This window comes from Cryptomeria japonica, unplaced genomic scaffold (assembly GCF_030272615.1).
Source record: "Cryptomeria japonica unplaced genomic scaffold, Sugi_1.0 HiC_scaffold_245, whole genome shotgun sequence".
Lineage (NCBI taxonomy): Eukaryota > Viridiplantae > Streptophyta > Pinopsida > Cupressales > Cupressaceae > Cryptomeria > Cryptomeria japonica.
The window spans coordinates 160,145-180,831 of NW_026729067.1; the positions used below are offsets into that span (position 1 = coordinate 160,145).

A 20,687-nucleotide genomic window follows, 5' to 3' on the forward strand; every position below is an offset into this window, starting at 1 on the left:
CCTCCGCCAGGGTGGGCACCTTGGTGCGCACAACTTGCCTGGGCTGCGCACCAGGAAGGGCTCAAGATGGCACCCGCGTTCCGTTTTTTTCACTATCTTTCAGAACGGAAATTTTAAAATATCGTTTTTTTTTGCCTTTTCTGGAAATTAGTGAAGGCAGCGCATCAAAGGTGCGCAACGCTGGTGCGAACCTGGGAGCGCTCCGATGTGTGCTCCAAGGTGCGGCGTGCACGAAGTCGGACCCCGGTTTGCCCCGGGTGCGCACCTCGCGTGCACCTTGGTGCGCACACCTTGGCTGGGTTGCGCGCCCTGGTGGGCACCATGGTGCGCACCAAGGAGCGCTCCGAAGTGTGCTCCAAGGTGCGGCGTGCACGAAGTCGGAGCCCGGTTTGCCCCGGGTGCGCACCTCGCGTGCACCTTCGCCGCGGTGGGCACCATGGCGTGCACGAAGTCGGAGCCCGGTTTGCCCCGGGTGCGCACCTCGCGTGCACCTTCGCCGGGGTGGGCACCTTAGTGTGCAGACCTTGGCTGGGTTGCGCGCCCTGGTGGGCACCATGGTGCGCACCAAGGAGCGCTCCGAAGTGTGCTCCAAGGTGCGGCCTGCACGAAGTCGGAGCCCGGTTTGCCCCGGGTGTGCACCTCGGGTGGGCACCTTGGTGCGCATGCCTTGCCTGGGCTGCGCACCAGGGCGGGCTCAAGATGGCACCCGCGTTCCTTTTTTTTCACTATCTTTCAAAACGGAAATTTTAAAATCTCATTTTTTTTTGCCTTTTTCTGGAAATTAGTGAAGGCAGCGCATCAAAGGTGCGCACCTCGCTGCCCACCACGGTGCGCAACGCCGGTGGGCACCCGGGAGTGCTTCGAAGTGTGCTCCAAGGTGCTGCGTGCACGTTGTCGGAGCCCGGTTTGCCCCGGGTGCGCACCTCGCGTGCACCTTCGTCGGGGTGGGCACCTTGGCTGGGTTTGCCCCGGCTGCGCTCCGAAGCGGGGTTATTGGAGCGCCGCCTCTTTTTTTGTCGGAGCGTTTGGTGGGGTTTCTCGCATTGGCTCTTCCGAGGCCCGGTTGCCACCCTGGCGCGCACGAAGTCGGAAGTAGGGTTAATTGCCCGGGTGCGCACCTTTGCCAGGGTGGGCACCTTACCTGGGCTGCGCACCAGGGCGGGCTCAAGATGGCACGCGCGTTCCGTTTTTTTCACTATCTTTCAAAACGGAAATTTTAAAATCTCCTTTTTTTTTTGCCTTTTCTGGAAATTAGTGAAGGCAGCGCATCAAAGGTGCGCACCTCGCTGCCCACCTTGGTGTGCTCTGAGGTGCGCACCCGGGAGCGCTACGAAGTGTGCTCCAAGGTGCGGCGTGCACGTTGTCGGAGCCCGGTTTGCCCCGGGTGCGCACCTCGCCTGCACCTTGGCCGGGGTGGGCACCTTGGCTGGGTTTGCCCAGGGTGCGCTCCGAAGCGGGGTTACTGGAGCGCCCCCTCTTTTTTTGTCAGAGCGTTTGGTGGGGTTTCTCGCATTGGCTCTTCCCAGGCCCGGTTGTTGGGTGCGCTCCCACCCTGGCGCGCGCGAAGTTGGAAGTTGGGTTAATTGCCCGGGCGCGCACCTTCGCCAGGGTGGGCACCTTGGTGCGCACACCTTGGCTGGGCTGCGCACCAGGGCGGGCTCAAGATGGCACCAGCATTCCCTTTTTCTCACTATCTTTCAAAACGGAAATTTTAAAATCTCGTTTTTTTTTTGCCTTTTATGGAAATTAGTGAAGGCATCGCATCAAAGGTGCGCACCTCGCTGCCCACCTTGGTGTGCTCCGAGGTGCCCACCACGGTGCGCAACGCCGGTGCGAACCCGGGAGCGCCCCGATGTGTGCTCCAAGGTGCGGCGTGCACGAAGTCGGACCCCGGTTTGCCCCGGGTGCGCACCTCGCGTGCACCTTGGTGCGCACACCTTGGCTGGGTTGCGCGGCCTGGTGGGCACCATGGTGCGCACCAAGGAGCGCTCCGAAGTGTGCTCCAAGGTGCGGCGTGCACGAAGTCGGAGCCCGGTTTGCCCCGGGTACGCACCTCGCGTGCACCTTCGCCGGGGTGGGCACCTCGGCTGGGTTGCGCGCCCTGGTGCGCACCAAGGAGCGCTCCGAAGTGTGCTCCAAGGTGCGGCGTGCACGAAGTCGGAGCCCGGTTTGCCCCGGGTGCGCACCTTCGCCGCGGTGCGCACCATGGCGTGCACGAAGTCGGAGCCCGGTTTGCCCCGGGTGCGCACCTCGCGTGCACCTTCGGCGGGGTTGCGCGCCCTGGTGGGCACCATGGTGCGCACCAAGGAGCGCTCCGAAGTGTGCTCCAAGGTGCGGCGTGCACGAAGTCGGAGCCCGGTTTGCCCCGGGTGCGCACCTCGCGTGCACCTTCGGCGGGGTTGCGCGCCCTGGTGGGCACCATGGTGCGCACCAAGGAGCGCTCCGAAGTGTGCTCCAAGGTGCGGCGTGCACGAAGTCGGAGCCCGGTTTGCCCCGGGTGCGCACCTCGCGTGCACCTTCGCCGCGGTGGGCACCATGGCGTGCACGAAGTCGGAGCCCGGTTTGCCCCGGGTGCGCACCTCGCGTGCACCTTCGCCGGGGTGGGCACCTCGGCTGGGTTGCGCGCCCTGGTGCGCACCAAGGAGCGCTCCGAAGTGTGCTCCAAGGTGCGGCGTGCACGAAGTCGGAGCCCGGTTTGCCCCGGGTGCGCACCTCGCGTGCACCTTCGCCAGGGTGGGCACCTCGGTGCGCACACCTTCTCAATGTTTTCTTGCCTTTTCTGGAAATTGGTGAAGGCAGCGCATCAAAGGTGCGCACCTCGGTGTGCTCCGAGGTGCGAACCCGAGAGCGCTCCGAGGTGCCCACGAAGTCGAAAGTCGGGTTAATTGCATTGTTTTCCCCGGGTGCGCTCCGAGGTGCGCAACATCGGCGCGCACCAAGGAGGGCTCCGAAGTGTGCTCCAAGGTGCGCACGATGGCGTGCACCTCTGGTGCGCACGATTCGGAGCTCGGTTTGACCGGGGTGCGCACACCTTGGCTGGGTTGCGCACCTTTTGTGCGCTCCAAGGTGCGCACGAAGTCGGAGCTCGGTTTGCCCCGGGTGCGCACCTTCGCCAGGGTGCGCACCTTGATGCGCACGCCTTGGCTGGGCTGCGCACCTTGGTGGGCGCCATGGTGCGCACCTTTCGTGCGCTCCAAGGTGCGCACGAAGTCGGAGCTCGGTTTGCCCCGGGTGCGCACCTTGGTGGGCGCCATGGTGCACTCCGAGGTGCCCAAGATTGGTGCGCACCAAGGAGCGCTCCGAAGTGCGCTCCAAGGTGCGCGCGAAGTCGAAAGTTGGGTTAATTGTCCGGTTTGCCTCGGGTGCGCACCTTGCGTGCACCTTCGCCAGGGTGGGCGCCTTGGTGCGCACACCTTGGCTGGGCTGCGCACACCTTGGCACCCGCGTTTCCTTCATTTTAAATTTTTTTTTTTTACAATCTCTCAAGTGGGAAATTCTATAATCTCAACTTTTTTTGCCTTTTCAGGAAACTTTTGAATGGAGCGCATCATTGGTGCGCTCCGAAGTGTGCTCCAAAGCTCTCTCCAGCTGCGTGCACCTGCCCCGGCCGCGCACCCGGCCCCGCCCAGCTTCGCTCACCTGTCCCGGGCGTCTGGTGCGGAACCTTAGAGTAAGAAACATCACCGTGCACCTTGGCCAACGTGCGCGACTCGACCGAGCGCGCACTGGCCGAGGTGCACACCGATTTCACCTGGGTGCGCGCGCAGCACCTCGGGCGCACCGGGGTGCGCGCACAACGCCCGGGTTGCACCGTGGCCTGTGTGCTCGGGGCGCCTCGGGTGCGCGCTCGGTGTCGCCCCCGCGCGCGCGGTAGTGCGGGCAGCGCACCCCGGCCCGGCCCGGCCCCGACGAGAACGCAAACGGGCAAAAGGTTTATTCAAATAGCATTGCGACGCCCGGCGAAAAACTAAAAAAGGGTGCAACACCGGGACTTCCCGGGAGGTCACCCATCCCAGTACTACTCCGGCCCAAGCGCGCTTAACTGCGGAGTTCTGATGGGATCCGGTGCACTAACGCTGGTATGATCGCACCCGTTATGAGCTTGTCGCAGTGTGTACTTAGCAAACCGCGACCCACGTGCGAATCCACCCCGGCCACCCACCCCCGTCGAGGTGCACACCCTCCCTCGCGAAGTGCGCCCCGTTCGCCAAGTGTGAGCCCTGCCCGGGTGCGCGCACCTTGCTAGGGCGTCGGGTGTGCACCCGGCCCGGCCTACGTGCGTGCACCTGGAGGGGGCGTCGTGTGCGTGCAGTGTCCCGTCTGCAACGCGGTGCCCACACACCACCTCGGGCGCAACGACCTGCGCTCACATGTGGGCCGAGTGCACCTTGGTGCATGTTCGGGGCGCCTCGGGTGCACGCTCGATCTTGCCCCGGTGCACCAAGGCGCTCGGTTTGCCCCGGGTGCGCACTTGGTGCAAGGTGGGCACCCAAAATAGGGATCAAGCACCAAAACACAAGTTTCGGGATGCAAAATGGGACCCAAGGACCACAAATGCGTTCCAAGACCCATGATGGGTCCACGAGAACAAAAATGTGTTCCGAGACTTAATAAACAAATATTGGGTTTTAGGAGAAGAAACATGCTCTGATGCCCAAAACGAGAATCGACCCCGAAAAGGCCACAGGCCAAAAGTGGGATGCGAGACAAAAAAAAATGGGACCCGAGGACCAAAATTGGGTTCCCAGGTCGAAGACAGGGCAACCGGACAAGAAACGACCTCTAAGGCTCGAAATGAGTCCCGACGACTAAAACTTGACAAGAAGCACCCATCAGGCACCCAACTCGACACCCATGGGATGCCGACCCACCCGGGCTTCCACCTAGCACACCTTGGCACCCACCCACCCTCGCACCCAACCTCGCACCCAACTTAGCACCTTTGAACCCACATTGGCACTCACCCTGACCCTGGCACCTTGGAACCCACATTGGCACTCACCTTGACCCTGGCACCCACCTTTGCACTCACCTTGGGACCCACCCTGGCTCCCACCTCGGCACCCACCCAGACACCCACCTTGGTTCCTTGGCACCCACCTTGGATCCTTGGCACCCACCCCGACACCCACCTTGGCACGCAACTTGGCTACTTGCCACCCACCTTGGCTCCTTGACGCCCACCCCGACAACCACCCCGTGACCTACCCTGGCTAGGGTTGGTGCACACCCACCCTGGTGCCCACCTTGGCACCCACCCTATGACCCACCTTGGCACGCACCTTAGTACCCACCCCGTTACCCACCCTAGGACCCACCCCGTGACCCACCTTGGCCAGGGTGGGTGCCTTGGTGCGCACAACTTGCCTGGGCTGCACACCAGGGCGGGCTCAAGATGGCACCCGCGTTCCGTTTTTTTCACTATCTTTCAAAACGGAAATTTTAAAATCTCATTTTTTTCTTTTTTTTGCCTTTTCTGGAAATTAGTGAAGGCAGCGCATCAAAGGTGCGCAATGCTGGTGCGAACCCGGGAGCGCTCCGATGTGTGCTCCAAGGTGCGGCGTGCACGAAGTCCGAGCCCGGTTTGCCCCGGGTGCGCACCTTGCGTGCACCTTCGCCGGGGTGAGCACCTTGGCTGGGTTGCGCGCCCTGGTGCGTACCAAGGAGCGCTCTGAAGTGTGCTCCAAGGTGCGGCGTGCACGAAGTCGGAGCCCGGTTTGCCCCGGGTGTGCACCTCGGGTGCGCACCTCGCGTGCACCTTCGCTGCGGTGGGCACCTTGGCTGGGTTGCGCGCCTTGGTGGGCACCATGCAGTGCACGAAGTCGGAGCCCGGTTTGCCCCGGGCGCGCACCTCCGCCAGGGTGGGCACCTTGGTGCGCACAACTTGCCTGGGCTGCGCATCAGGAAGGGCTCAAGATGGCACCCGCGTTCCGTTTTTTTCACTATCTTTCAGAACGGAAATTTTAAAATATCGTTTTTTTTTGCCTTTTCTGGAAATTAGTGAAGGCAGCGCATCAAAGGTGCGCAACGCTGGTGCGAACCTGGGAGCGCTCCGATGTGTGCTCCAAGGTGCGGCGTGCACGAAGTCGGAGCCCGGTTTGCCTCGGGTGCGCCCTGGTGGGCACCATGGTGCGCACCAAGGAGCGCTCCGAAGTGTGCTCCAAGGTGCGGCCTGCACGAAGTCGGAGCCCGGTTTGCCCCGGGTGTGCACCTCGGGTGGGCACCTTGGTGCGCATGCCTTGCCTGGGCTGCGCACCAGGGCGGGCTCAAGATGGCACCCGCGTTCCTTTTTTTTCACTATCTTTCAAAACGGAAATTTTAAAATCTCATTTTTTTTTGCCTTTTTCTGGAAATTAGTGAAGGCAGCGCATCAAAGGTGCGCACCTCGCTGCCCACCACGGTGCGCAACGCCGGTGGGCACCCGGGAGTGCTTCGAAGTGTGCTCCAAGGTGCTGCGTGCACGTTGTCGGAGCCCGGTTTGCCCCGGGTGCGCACCTCGCGTGCACCTTCGTCGGGGTGGGCACCTTGGCTTGGTTTGCCCCGGCTGCGCTCCGAAGCGGGGTTATTGGAGCGCCGCCTCTTTTTTTGTCGGAGCGTTTGGTGGGGTTTCTCGCATTGGCTCTTCCGAGGCCCGGTTGCCACCCTGGCGCGCACGAAGTCGGAAGTAGGGTTAATTGCCCGGGTGCGCACCTTTGCCAGGGTGGCACCTTACCTGGGCTGCGCACCAGGGCGGGCTCAAGATGGCACGCGCGTTCCGTTTTTTTCACTATCTTTCAAAACGGAAATTTTAAAATCTCCTTTTTTTTTTGCCTTTTCTGGAAATTAGTGAAGGCAGCGCATCAAAGGTGCGCACCTCGCTGCCCACCTTGGTGTGCTCTGAGGTGCGCACCCGGGAGCGCTACGAAGTGTGCTCCAAGGTGCGGCGTGCACGTTGTCGGAGCCCGGTTTGCCCCGGGTGCGCACCTCGCCTGCACCTTGGCCGGGGTGGGCACCTTGGCTGGGTTTGCCCAGGGTGCGCTCCGAAGCGGGGTTACTGGAGCGCCCCCTCTTTTTTTGTCAGAGAGTTTGGTGGGGTTTCTCGCATTGGCTCTTCCCAGGCCCGGTTGTTGGGTGCGCTCCCACCCTGGCGCGCGCGAAGTTGGAAGTTGGGTTAATTGCCCGGGCGCGCACCTTCGCCAGGGTGGGCACCTTGGTGCGCAAACCTTGGCTGGGCTGCGCACCAGGGCGGGCTCAAGATGGCACCAGCATTCCCTTTTTCTCACTATCTTTCAAAACGGAAATTTTAAAATCTCGTTTTTTTTTTGCCTTTTATGGAAATTAGTGAAGGCATCGCATCAAAGGTGCGCACCTCGCTGCCCACCTTGGTGTGCTCCGAGGTGCCCACCACGGTGCGCAACGCCGGTGCGAACCCGGGAGCGCCCCGATGTGTGCTCCAAGGTGCGGCGTGCACGAAGTCGGACCCCGGTTTGCCCCGGGTGCGCACCTCGCGTGCACCTTGGTGCGCACACCTTGGCTGGGTTGCGCGGCCTGGTGGGCACCATGGTGCGCACCAAGGAGCGCTCCGAAGTGTGCTCCAAGGTGCGGCGTGCACGAAGTCGGAGCCCGGTTTGCCCCGGGTGCGCACCTTCGCCGCGGTGGGCACCATGGCGTGCACGAAGTCGGAGCCCGGTTTGCCCCGGGTGCGCACCTCGCGTGCACCTTCGCCGGGGTGGGCACCTCGGCTGGGTTGCGCGCCCTGGTGCGCACCAAGGAGCGCTCTGAAGTGTGCTCCAAGGTGCGGCGTGCACGAAGTCGGAGCCCGGTTTGCCCCGGGTGTGCACCTCGCGTGCACCTTCGCTGCGGTGGGCACCTTGGCTGGGTTGCGCGCCTTGGTGGGCACCATGCAGTGCACGAAGTCGGAGCCCGGTTTGCCCCGGGCGCGCACCTCCGCCAGGGTGGGCACCTTGGTGCGCACAACTTGCCTGGGCTGCGCACCAGGAAGGGCTCAAGATGGCACCCGCGTTCCGTTTTTTTCACTATCTTTCAGAACGGAAATTTTAAAATATCGTTTTTTTTTGCCTTTTCTGGAAATTAGTGAAGGCAGCGCATCAAAGGTGCGCAACGCTGGTGCGAACCTGGGAGCGCTCCGATGTGTGCTCCAAGGTGCGGCGTGCACGAAGTCGGACCCCGGTTTGCCCCGGGTGCGCACCTCGCGTGCACCTTGGTGCGCACACCTTGGCTGGGTTGCGCGCCCTGGTGGGCACCATGGTGCGCACCAAGGAGCGCTCCGAAGTGTGCTCCAAGGTGCGGCGTGCACGAAGTCGGAGCCCGGTTTGCCCCGGGTGCGCACCTCGCGTGCACCTTCGCCGCGGTGGGCACCATGGCGTGCACGAAGTCGGAGCCCGGTTTGCCCCGGGTGCGCACCTCGCGTGCACCTTCGCCGGGGTGGGCACCTTAGTGTGCAGACCTTGGCTGGGTTGCGCGCCCTGGTGGGCACCATGGTGCGCACCAAGGAGCGCTCCGAAGTGTGCTCCAAGGTGCGGCCTGCACGAAGTCGGAGCCCGGTTTGCCCCGGGTGTGCACCTCGGGTGGGCACCTTGGTGCGCATGCCTTGCCTGGGCTGCGCACCAGGGCGGGCTCAAGATGGCACCCGCGTTCCTTTTTTTTCACTATCTTTCAAAACGGAAATTTTAAAATCTCATTTTTTTTTGCCTTTTTCTGGAAATTAGTGAAGGCAGCGCATCAAAGGTGCGCACCTCGCTGCCCACCACGGTGCGCAACGCCGGTGGGCACCCGGGAGTGCTTCGAAGTGTGCTCCAAGGTGCTGCGTGCACGTTGTCGGAGCCCGGTTTGCCCCGGGTGCGCACCTCGCGTGCACCTTCGTCGGGGTGGGCACCTTGGCTGGGTTTGCCCCGGCTGCGCTCCGAAGCGGGGTTATTGGAGCGCCGCCTCTTTTTTTGTCGGAGCGTTTGGTGGGGTTTCTCGCATTGGCTCTTCCGAGGCCCGGTTGCCACCCTGGCGCGCACGAAGTCGGAAGTAGGGTTAATTGCCCGGGTGCGCACCTTTGCCAGGGTGGGCACCTTACCTGGGCTGCGCACCAGGGCGGGCTCAAGATGGCACGCGCGTTCCGTTTTTTTCACTATCTTTCAAAACGGAAATTTTAAAATCTCCTTTTTTTTTTGCCTTTTCTGGAAATTAGTGAAGGCAGCGCATCAAAGGTGCGCACCTCGCTGCCCACCTTGGTGTGCTCTGAGGTGCGCACCCGGGAGCGCTACGAAGTGTGCTCCAAGGTGCGGCGTGCACGTTGTCGGAGCCCGGTTTGCCCCGGGTGCGCACCTCGCCTGCACCTTGGCCGGGGTGGGCACCTTGGCTGGGTTTGCCCAGGGTGCGCTCCGAAGCGGGGTTACTGGAGCGCCCCCTCTTTTTTTGTCAGAGCGTTTGGTGGGGTTTCTCGCATTGGCTCTTCCCAGGCCCGGTTGTTGGGTGCGCTCCCACCCTGGCGCGCGCGAAGTTGGAAGTTGGGTTAATTGCCCGGGCGCGCACCTTCGCCAGGGTGGGCACCTTGGTGCGCACACCTTGGCTGGGCTGCGCACCAGGGCGGGCTCAAGATGGCACCAGCATTCCCTTTTTCTCACTATCTTTCAAAACGGAAATTTTAAAATCTCGTTTTTTTTTTGCCTTTTATGGAAATTAGTGAAGGCATCGCATCAAAGGTGCGCACCTCGCTGCCCACCTTGGTGTGCTCCGAGGTGCCCACCACGGTGCGCAACGCCGGTGCGAACCCGGGAGCGCCCCGATGTGTGCTCCAAGGTGCGGCGTGCACGAAGTCGGACCCCGGTTTGCCCCGGGTGCGCACCTCGCGTGCACCTTGGTGCGCACACCTTGGCTGGGTTGCGCGGCCTGGTGGGCACCATGGTGCGCACCAAGGAGCGCTCCGAAGTGTGCTCCAAGGTGCGGCGTGCACGAAGTCGGAGCCCGGTTTGCCCCGGGTACGCACCTCGCGTGCACCTTCGCCGGGGTGGGCACCTCGGCTGGGTTGCGCGCCCTGGTGCGCACCAAGGAGCGCTCCGAAGTGTGCTCCAAGGTGCGGCGTGCACGAAGTCGGAGCCCGGTTTGCCCCGGGTGCGCACCTTCGCCGCGGTGCGCACCATGGCGTGCACGAAGTCGGAGCCCGGTTTGCCCCGGGTGCGCACCTCGCGTGCACCTTCGGCGGGGTTGCGCGCCCTGGTGGGCACCATGGTGCGCACCAAGGAGCGCTCCGAAGTGTGCTCCAAGGTGCGGCGTGCACGAAGTCGGAGCCCGGTTTGCCCCGGGTGCGCACCTCGCGTGCACCTTCGGCGGGGTTGCGCGCCCTGGTGGGCACCATGGTGCGCACCAAGGAGCGCTCCGAAGTGTGCTCCAAGGTGCGGCGTGCACGAAGTCGGAGCCCGGTTTGCCCCGGGTGCGCACCTCGCGTGCACCTTCGCCGCGGTGGGCACCATGGCGTGCACGAAGTCGGAGCCCGGTTTGCCCCGGGTGCGCACCTCGCGTGCACCTTCGCCGGGGTGGGCACCTCGGCTGGGTTGCGCGCCCTGGTGCGCACCAAGGAGCGCTCCGAAGTGTGCTCCAAGGTGCGGCGTGCACGAAGTCGGAGCCCGGTTTGCCCCGGGTGCGCACCTCGCGTGCACCTTCGCCAGGGTGGGCACCTCGGTGCGCACACCTTCTCAATGTTTTCTTGCCTTTTCTGGAAATTGGTGAAGGCAGCGCATCAAAGGTGCGCACCTCGGTGTGCTCCGAGGTGCGAACCCGAGAGCGCTCCGAGGTGCCCACGAAGTCGAAAGTCGGGTTAATTGCATTGTTTTCCCCGGGTGCGCTCCGAGGTGCGCAACATCGGCGCGCACCAAGGAGGGCTCCGAAGTGTGCTCCAAGGTGCGCACGATGGCGTGCACCTCTGGTGCGCACGATTCGGAGCTCGGTTTGACCGGGGTGCGCACACCTTGGCTGGGTTGCGCACCTTTTGTGCGCTCCAAGGTGCGCACGAAGTCGGAGCTCGGTTTGCCCCGGGTGCGCACCTTCGCCAGGGTGCGCACCTTGATGCGCACGCCTTGGCTGGGCTGCGCACCTTGGTGGGCGCCATGGTGCGCACCTTTCGTGCGCTCCAAGGTGCGCACGAAGTCGGAGCTCGGTTTGCCCCGGGTGCGCACCTTGGTGGGCGCCATGGTGCACTCCGAGGTGCCCAAGATTGGTGCGCACCAAGGAGCGCTCCGAAGTGCGCTCCAAGGTGCGCGCGAAGTCGAAAGTTGGGTTAATTGTCCGGTTTGCCTCGGGTGCGCACCTTGCGTGCACCTTCGCCAGGGTGGGCGCCTTGGTGCGCACACCTTGGCTGGGCTGCGCACACCTTGGCACCCGCGTTTCCTTCATTTTAAATTTTTTTTTTTTACAATCTCTCAAGTGGGAAATTCTATAATCTCAACTTTTTTTGCCTTTTCAGGAAACTTTTGAATGGAGCGCATCATTGGTGCGCTCCGAAGTGTGCTCCAAAGCTCTCTCCAGCTGCGTGCACCTGCCCCGGCCGCGCACCCGGCCCCGCCCAGCTTCGCTCACCTGTCCCGGGCGTCTGGTGCGGAACCTTAGAGTAAGAAACATCACCGTGCACCTTGGCCAACGTGCGCGACTCGACCGAGCGCGCACTGGCCGAGGTGCACACCGATTTCACCTGGGTGCGCGCGCAGCACCTCGGGCGCACCGGGGTGCGCGCACAACGCCCGGGTTGCACCGTGGCCTGTGTGCTCGGGGCGCCTCGGGTGCGCGCTCGGTGTCGCCCCCGCGCGCGCGGTAGTGCGGGCAGCGCACCCCGGCCCGGCCCGGCCCCGACGAGAACGCAAACGGGCAAAAGGTTTATTCAAATAGCATTGCGACGCCCGGCGAAAAACTAAAAAAGGGTGCAACACCGGGACTTCCCGGGAGGTCACCCATCCCAGTACTACTCCGGCCCAAGCGCGCTTAACTGCGGAGTTCTGATGGGATCCGGTGCACTAACGCTGGTATGATCGCACCCGTTATGAGCTTGTCGCAGTGTGTACTTAGCAAACCGCGACCCACGTGCGAATCCACCCCGGCCACCCACCCCCGTCGAGGTGCACACCCTCCCTCGCGAAGTGCGCCCCGTTCGCCAAGTGTGAGCCCTGCCCGGGTGCGCGCACCTTGCTAGGGCGTCGGGTGTGCACCCGGCCCGGCCTACGTGCGTGCACCTGGAGGGGGCGTCGTGTGCGTGCAGTGTCCCGTCTGCAACGCGGTGCCCACACACCACCTCGGGCGCAACGACCTGCGCTCACATGTGGGCCGAGTGCACCTTGGTGCATGTTCGGGGCGCCTCGGGTGCACGCTCGATCTTGCCCCGGTGCACCAAGGCGCTCGGTTTGCCCCGGGTGCGCACTTGGTGCAAGGTGGGCACCCAAAATAGGGATCAAGCACCAAAACACAAGTTTCGGGATGCAAAATGGGACCCAAGGACCACAAATGCGTTCCAAGACCCATGATGGGTCCACGAGAACAAAAATGTGTTCCGAGACTTAATAAACAAATATTGGGTTTTAGGAGAAGAAACATGCTCTGATGCCCAAAACGAGAATCGACCCCGAAAAGGCCACAGGCCAAAAGTGGGATGCGAGACAAAAAAAAATGGGACCCGAGGACCAAAATTGGGTTCCCAGGTCGAAGACAGGGCAACCGGACAAGAAACGACCTCTAAGGCTCGAAATGAGTCCCGACGACTAAAACTTGACAAGAAGCACCCATCAGGCACCCAACTCGACACCCATGGGATGCCGACCCACCCGGGCTTCCACCTAGCACACCTTGGCACCCACCCACCCTCGCACCCAACCTCGCACCCAACTTAGCACCTTTGAACCCACATTGGCACTCACCCTGACCCTGGCACCTTGGAACCCACATTGGCACTCACCTTGACCCTGGCACCCACCTTTGCACTCACCTTGGGACCCACCCTGGCTCCCACCTCGGCACCCACCCAGACACCCACCTTGGTTCCTTGGCACCCACCTTGGATCCTTGGCACCCACCCCGACACCCACCTTGGCACGCAACTTGGCTACTTGCCACCCACCTTGGCTCCTTGACGCCCACCCCGACAACCACCCCGTGACCTACCCTGGCTAGGGTTGGTGCACACCCACCCTGGTGCCCACCTTGGCACCCACCCTATGACCCACCTTGGCACGCACCTTAGTACCCACCCCGTTACCCACCCTAGGACCCACCCCGTGACCCACCTTGGCCAGGGTGGGTGCCTTGGTGCGCACAACTTGCCTGGGCTGCACACCAGGGCGGGCTCAAGATGGCACCCGCGTTCCGTTTTTTTCACTATCTTTCAAAACGGAAATTTTAAAATCTCATTTTTTTCTTTTTTTTGCCTTTTCTGGAAATTAGTGAAGGCAGCGCATCAAAGGTGCGCAATGCTGGTGCGAACCCGGGAGCGCTCCGATGTGTGCTCCAAGGTGCGGCGTGCACGAAGTCCGAGCCCGGTTTGCCCCGGGTGCGCACCTCGCGTGCACCTTCGCCGGGGTGAGCACCTTGGCTGGGTTGCGCGCCCTGGTGCGTACCAAGGAGCGCTCTGAAGTGTGCTCCAAGGTGCGGCGTGCACGAAGTCGGAGCCCGGTTTGCCCCGGGTGTGCACCTCGGGTGCGCACCTCGCGTGCACCTTCGCTGCGGTGGGCACCTTGGCTGGGTTGCGCGCCTTGGTGGGCACCATGCAGTGCACGAAGTCGGAGCCCGGTTTGCCCCGGGCGCGCACCTCCGCCAGGGTGGGCACCTTGGTGCGCACAACTTGCCTGGGCTGCGCATCAGGAAGGGCTCAAGATGGCACCCGCGTTCCGTTTTTTTCACTATCTTTCAGAACGGAAATTTTAAAATATCGTTTTTTTTTGCCTTTTCTGGAAATTAGTGAAGGCAGCGCATCAAAGGTGCGCAACGCTGGTGCGAACCTGGGAGCGCTCCGATGTGTGCTCCAAGGTGCGGCGTGCACGAAGTCGGAGCCCGGTTTGCCTCGGGTGCGCCCTGGTGGGCACCATGGTGCGCACCAAGGAGCGCTCCGAAGTGTGCTCCAAGGTGCGGCCTGCACGAAGTCGGAGCCCGGTTTGCCCCGGGTGTGCACCTCGGGTGGGCACCTTGGTGCGCATGCCTTGCCTGGGCTGCGCACCAGGGCGGGCTCAAGATGGCACCCGCGTTCCTTTTTTTTCACTATCTTTCAAAACGGAAATTTTAAAATCTCATTTTTTTTTGCCTTTTTCTGGAAATTAGTGAAGGCAGCGCATCAAAGGTGCGCACCTCGCTGCCCACCACGGTGCGCAACGCCGGTGGGCACCCGGGAGTGCTTCGAAGTGTGCTCCAAGGTGCTGCGTGCACGTTGTCGGAGCCCGGTTTGCCCCGGGTGCGCACCTCGCGTGCACCTTCGTCGGGGTGGGCACCTTGGCTTGGTTTGCCCCGGCTGCGCTCCGAAGCGGGGTTATTGGAGCGCCGCCTCTTTTTTTGTCGGAGCGTTTGGTGGGGTTTCTCGCATTGGCTCTTCCGAGGCCCGGTTGCCACCCTGGCGCGCACGAAGTCGGAAGTAGGGTTAATTGCCCGGGTGCGCACCTTTGCCAGGGTGGCACCTTACCTGGGCTGCGCACCAGGGCGGGCTCAAGATGGCACGCGCGTTCCGTTTTTTTCACTATCTTTCAAAACGGAAATTTTAAAATCTCCTTTTTTTTTTGCCTTTTCTGGAAATTAGTGAAGGCAGCGCATCAAAGGTGCGCACCTCGCTGCCCACCTTGGTGTGCTCTGAGGTGCGCACCCGGGAGCGCTACGAAGTGTGCTCCAAGGTGCGGCGTGCACGTTGTCGGAGCCCGGTTTGCCCCGGGTGCGCACCTCGCCTGCACCTTGGCCGGGGTGGGCACCTTGGCTGGGTTTGCCCAGGGTGCGCTCCGAAGCGGGGTTACTGGAGCGCCCCCTCTTTTTTTGTCAGAGAGTTTGGTGGGGTTTCTCGCATTGGCTCTTCCCAGGCCCGGTTGTTGGGTGCGCTCCCACCCTGGCGCGCGCGAAGTTGGAAGTTGGGTTAATTGCCCGGGCGCGCACCTTCGCCAGGGTGGGCACCTTGGTGCGCAAACCTTGGCTGGGCTGCGCACCAGGGCGGGCTCAAGATGGCACCAGCATTCCCTTTTTCTCACTATCTTTCAAAACGGAAATTTTAAAATCTCGTTTTTTTTTTGCCTTTTATGGAAATTAGTGAAGGCATCGCATCAAAGGTGCGCACCTCGCTGCCCACCTTGGTGTGCTCCGAGGTGCCCACCACGGTGCGCAACGCCGGTGCGAACCCGGGAGCGCCCCGATGTGTGCTCCAAGGTGCGGCGTGCACGAAGTCGGACCCCGGTTTGCCCCGGGTGCGCACCTCGCGTGCACCTTGGTGCGCACACCTTGGCTGGGTTGCGCGGCCTGGTGGGCACCATGGTGCGCACCAAGGAGCGCTCCGAAGTGTGCTCCAAGGTGCGGCGTGCACGAAGTCGGAGCCCGGTTTGCCCCGGGTGCGCACCTTCGCCGCGGTGGGCACCATGGCGTGCACGAAGTCGGAGCCCGGTTTGCCCCGGGTGCGCACCTCGCGTGCACCTTCGCCGGGGTGGGCACCTCGGCTGGGTTGCGCGCCCTGGTGCGCACCAAGGAGCGCTCTGAAGTGTGCTCCAAGGTGCGGCGTGCACGAAGTCGGAGCCCGGTTTGCCCCGGGTGTGCACCTCGCGTGCACCTTCGCTGCGGTGGGCACCTTGGCTGGGTTGCGCGCCTTGGTGGGCACCATGCAGTGCACGAAGTCGGAGCCCGGTTTGCCCCGGGCGCGCACCTCCGCCAGGGTGGGCACCTTGGTGCGCACAACTTGCCTGGGCTGCGCACCAGGAAGGGCTCAAGATGGCACCCGCGTTCCGTTTTTTTCACTATCTTTCAGAACGGAAATTTTAAAATATCGTTTTTTTTTGCCTTTTCTGGAAATTAGTGAAGGCAGCGCATCAAAGGTGCGCAACGCTGGTGCGAACCTGGGAGCGCTCCGATGTGTGCTCCAAGGTGCGGCGTGCACGAAGTCGGACCCCGGTTTGCCCCGGGTGCGCACCTCGCGTGCACCTTGGTGCGCACACCTTGGCTGGGTTGCGCGCCCTGGTGGGCACCATGGTGCGCACCAAGGAGCGCTCCGAAGTGTGCTCCAAGGTGCGGCGTGCACGAAGTCGGAGCCCGGTTTGCCCCGGGTGCGCACCTCGCGTGCACCTTCGCCGCGGTGGGCACCTTAGTGTGCAGACCTTGGCTGGGTTGCGCGCCCTGGTGGGCACCATGGTGCGCACCAAGGAGCGCTCCGAAGTGTGCTCCAAGGTGCGGCCTGCACGAAGTCGGAGCCCGGTTTGCCCCGGGTGTGCACCTCGGGTGGGCACCTTGGTGCGCATGCCTTGCCTGGGCTGCGCACCAGGGCGGGCTCAAGATGGCACCCGCGTTCCTTTTTTTTCACTATCTTTCAAAACGGAAATTTTAAAATCTCATTTTTTTTTGCCTTTTTCTGGAAATTAGTGAAGGCAGCGCATCAAAGGTGCGCACCTCGCTGCCCACCACGGTGCGCAACGCCGGTGGGCACCCGGGAGTGCTTCGAAGTGTGCTCCAAGGTGCTGCGTGCACGTTGTCGGAGCCCGGTTTGCCCCGGGTGCGCACCTCGCGTGCACCTTCGTCGGGGTGGGCACCTTGGCTGGGTTTGCCCCGGCTGCGCTCCGAAGCGGGGTTATTGGAGCGCCGCCTCTTTTTTTGTCGGAGCGTTTGGTGGGGTTTCTCGCATTGGCTCTTCCGAGGCCCGGTTGCCACCCTGGCGCGCACGAAGTCGGAAGTAGGGTTAATTGCCCGGGTGCGCACCTTTGCCAGGGTGGGCACCTTACCTGGGCTGCGCACCAGGGCGGGCTCAAGATGGCACGCGCGTTCCGTTTTTTTCACTATCTTTCAAAACGGAAATTTTAAAATCTCCTTTTTTTTTTGCCTTTTCTGGAAATTAGTGAAGGCAGCGCATCAAAGGTGCGCACCTCGCTGCCCACCTTGGTGTGCTCTGAGGTGCGCACCCGGGAGCGCTACGAAGTGTGCTCCAAGGTGCGGCGTGCACGTTGTCGGAGCCCGGTTTGCCCCGGGTGCGCACCTCGCCTGCACCTTGGCCGGGGTGGGCACCTTGGCTGGGTTTGCCCAGGGTGCGCTCCGAAGCGGGGTTACTGGAGCGCCCCCTCTTTTTTTGTCAGAGCGTTTGGTGGGGTTTCTCGCATTGGCTCTTCCCAGGCCCGGTTGTTGGGTGCGCTCCCACCCTGGCGCGCGCGAAGTTGGAAGTTGGGTTAATTGCCCGGGCGCGCACCTTCGCCAGGGTGGGCACCTTGGTGCGCACACCTTGGCTGGGCTGCGCACCAGGGCGGGCTCAAGATGGCACCAGCATTCCCTTTTTCTCACTATCTTTCAAAACGGAAATTTTAAAATCTCGTTTTTTTTTTGCCTTTTATGGAAATTAGTGAAGGCATCGCATCAAAGGTGCGCACCTCGCTGCCCACCTTGGTGTGCTCCGAGGTGCCCACCACGGTGCGCAACGCCGGTGCGAACCCGGGAGCGCCCCGATGTGTGCTCCAAGGTGCGGCGTGCACGAAGTCGGACCCCGGTTTGCCCCGGGTGCGCACCTCGCGTGCACCTTGGTGCGCACACCTTGGCTGGGTTGCGCGGCCTGGTGGGCACCATGGTGCGCACCAAGGAGCGCTCCGAAGTGTGCTCCAAGGTGCGGCGTGCACGAAGTCGGAGCCCGGTTTGCCCCGGGTACGCACCTCGCGTGCACCTTCGCCGGGGTGGGCACCTCGGCTGGGTTGCGCGCCCTGGTGCGCACCAAGGAGCGCTCCGAAGTGTGCTCCAAGGTGCGGCGTGCACGAAGTCGGAGCCCGGTTTGCCCCGGGTGCGCACCTTCGCCGCGGTGCGCACCATGGCGTGCACGAAGTCGGAGCCCGGTTTGCCCCGGGTGCGCACCTCGCGTGCACCTTCGGCGGGGTTGCGCGCCCTGGTGGGCACCATGGTGCGCACCAAGGAGCGCTCCGAAGTGTGCTCCAAGGTGCGGCGTGCACGAAGTCGGAGCCCGGTTTGCCCCGGGTGCGCACCTCGCGTGCACCTTCGGCGGGGTTGCGCGCCCTGGTGGGCACCATGGTGCGCACCAAGGAGCGCTCCGAAGTGTGCTCCAAGGTGCGGCGTGCACGAAGTCGGAGCCCGGTTTGCCCCGGGTGCGCACCTCGCGTGCACCTTCGCCGCGGTGGGCACCATGGCGTGCACGAAGTCGGAGCCCGGTTTGCCCCGGGTGCGCACCTCGCGTGCACCTTCGCCGGGGTGGGCACCTCGGCTGGGTTGCGCGCCCTGGTGCGCACCAAGGAGCGCTCCGAAGTGTGCTCCAAGGTGCGGCGTGCACGAAGTCGGAGCCCGGTTTGCCCCGGGTGCGCACCTCGCGTGCACCTTCGCCAGGGTGGGCACCTCGGTGCGCACACCTTCTCAATGTTTTCTTGCCTTTTCTGGAAATTGGTGAAGGCAGCGCATCAAAGGTGCGCACCTCGGTGTGCTCCGAGGTGCGAACCCGAGAGCGCTCCGAGGTGCCCACGAAGTCGAAAGTCGGGTTAATTGCATTGTTTTCCCCGGGTGCGCTCCGAGGTGCGCAACATCGGCGCGCACCAAGGAGGGCTCCGAAGTGTGCTCCAAGGTGCGCACGATGGCGTGCACCTCTGGTGCGCACGATTCGGAGCTCGGTTTGACCGGGGTGCGCACACCTTGGCTGGGTTGCGCACCTTTTGTGCGCTCCAAGGTGCGCACGAAGTCGGAGCTCGGTTTGCCCCGGGTGCGCACCTTCGCCAGGGTGCGCACCTTGATGCGCACGCCTTGGCTGGGCTGCGCACCTTGGTGGGCGCCATGGTGCGCACCTTTCGTGCGCTCCAAGGTGCGCACGAAGTCGGAGCTCGGTTTGCCCCGGGTGCGCACCTTGGTGGGCGCCATGGTGCACTCCGAGGTGCCCAAGATTGGTGCGCACCAAGGAGCGCTCCGAAGTGCGCTCCAAGGTGCGCGCGAAGTCGAAAGTTGGGTTAATTGTCCGGTTTGCCTCGGGTGCGCACCTTGCGTGCACCTTCGCCAGGGTGGGCGCCTTGGTGCGCACACCTTGGCTGGGCTGCGCACACCTTGGCACCCGCGTTTCCTTCATTTTAAATTTTTTTTTTTTACAATCTCTCAAGTGGGAAATTCTATAATCTCAACTTTTTTTGCCTTTTCAGGAAACTTTTGAATGGAGCGCATCATTGGTGCGCTCCGAAGTGTGCTCCAAAGCTCTCTCCAGCTGCGTGCACCTGCCCCGGCCGCGCACCCGGCCCCGCCCAGCTTCGCTCACCTGTCCCGGGCGTCTGGTGCGGAACCTTAGAGTAAGAAACATCACCGTGCACCTTGGCCAACGTGCGCGACTCGACCGAGCGCGCACTGGCCGAGGTGCACACCGATTTCACCTGGGTGCGCGCGCAGCACCTCGGGCGCACCGGGGTGCGCGCACAACGCCCGGGTTGCACCGTGGCCTGTGTGCTCGGGGCGCCTCGGGTGCGCGCTCGGTGTCGCCCCCGCGCGCGCGGTAGTGCGGGCAGCGCACCCCGGCCCGGCCCGGCCCCGACGAGAACGCAAACGGGCAAAAGGTTTATTCAAATAGCATTGCGACGCCCGGCGAAAAACTAAAAAAGGGTGCAACACCGGGACTTCCCGGGAGGTCACCCATCCCAGTACTACTCCGGCCCAAGCGCGCTTAACTGCGGAGTTCTGATGGGATCCGGTGCACTAACGCTGGTATGATCGCACCCGTTATGAGCTTGTCGCAGTGTGTACTTAGCAAACCGCGACCCACGTGCGAATCCACCCCGGCCACCCACCCCCGTCGAGGTGCACACCCTCCCTCGCGAAGTGCGCCCCGTTCGCCAAGTGTGAGCCCTGCCCGGGTGCGCGCACCTTGCTAGGGCGTCGGGTGTGCACCCGGCCCGGCCTACGTGCGTGCACCTGGAGGGGGCGTCGTGTGCGTGCAGTGTCCCGTCTGCAACGCGGTGCCCACACACCACCTCGGGCGCAACGACCTGCGCTCACATGTGGGCCGAGTGCACCTTGGTGCATGTTCGGGGCGCCTCGGGTGCACGCTCGATCTTGCCCCGGTGCACCAAGGCGCTCGGTTTGCCCCGGGTGCGCACTTGGTGCAAGGTGGGCACCCAAAATAGGGATCAAGCACCAAAACACAAGTTTCGGGATGCAAAATGGGACCCAAGGACCACAAATGCGTTCCAAGACCCATGATGGGTCCACGAGAACAAAAATGTGTTCCGAGACTTAATAAACAAATATTGGGTTTTAGGAGAAGAAACATGCTCTGATGCCCAAAACGAGAATCGACCCCGAAAAGGCCACAGGCCAAAAGTGGGATGCGAGACAAAAAAAAATGGGACCCGAGGACCAAAATTGGGTTCCCAGGTCGAAGACAGGGCAACCGGACAAGAAACGACCTCTAAGGCTCGAAATGAGTCCCGACGACTAAAACTTGACAAGAAGCACCCATCAGGCACCCAACTCGACACCCATGGGATGCCGACCCACCCGGGCTTCCACCTAGCACACCTTGGCACCCACCCACCCTCGCA

The 20,687-nt window shown here is 62.9% G+C and overlaps 3 non-coding genes across 3 annotated transcripts; all 3 read right to left on the bottom strand.

Annotated features, from left to right (window-relative positions):
• Nucleotides 1-3,974: 3,974 nt before the first annotated feature.
• On the bottom strand, nucleotides 3,975-4,093 carry LOC131869354 (5S ribosomal RNA). Its single transcript, XR_009367738.1, has one exon. It is a non-coding gene; the product is annotated as a 5S ribosomal RNA (ribosomal RNA).
• A 7,804-nt stretch (nucleotides 4,094-11,897) lies between these two features.
• On the bottom strand, nucleotides 11,898-12,016 carry LOC131869355 (5S ribosomal RNA). Its single transcript, XR_009367739.1, has one exon. It is a non-coding gene; the product is annotated as a 5S ribosomal RNA (ribosomal RNA).
• Nucleotides 12,017-19,746: 7,730 nt separating this feature from the next.
• On the bottom strand, nucleotides 19,747-19,865 carry LOC131869356 (5S ribosomal RNA). The gene has a single exon (XR_009367740.1). It is a non-coding gene; the product is annotated as a 5S ribosomal RNA (ribosomal RNA).
• Nucleotides 19,866-20,687: the final 822 nt, after the last annotated feature.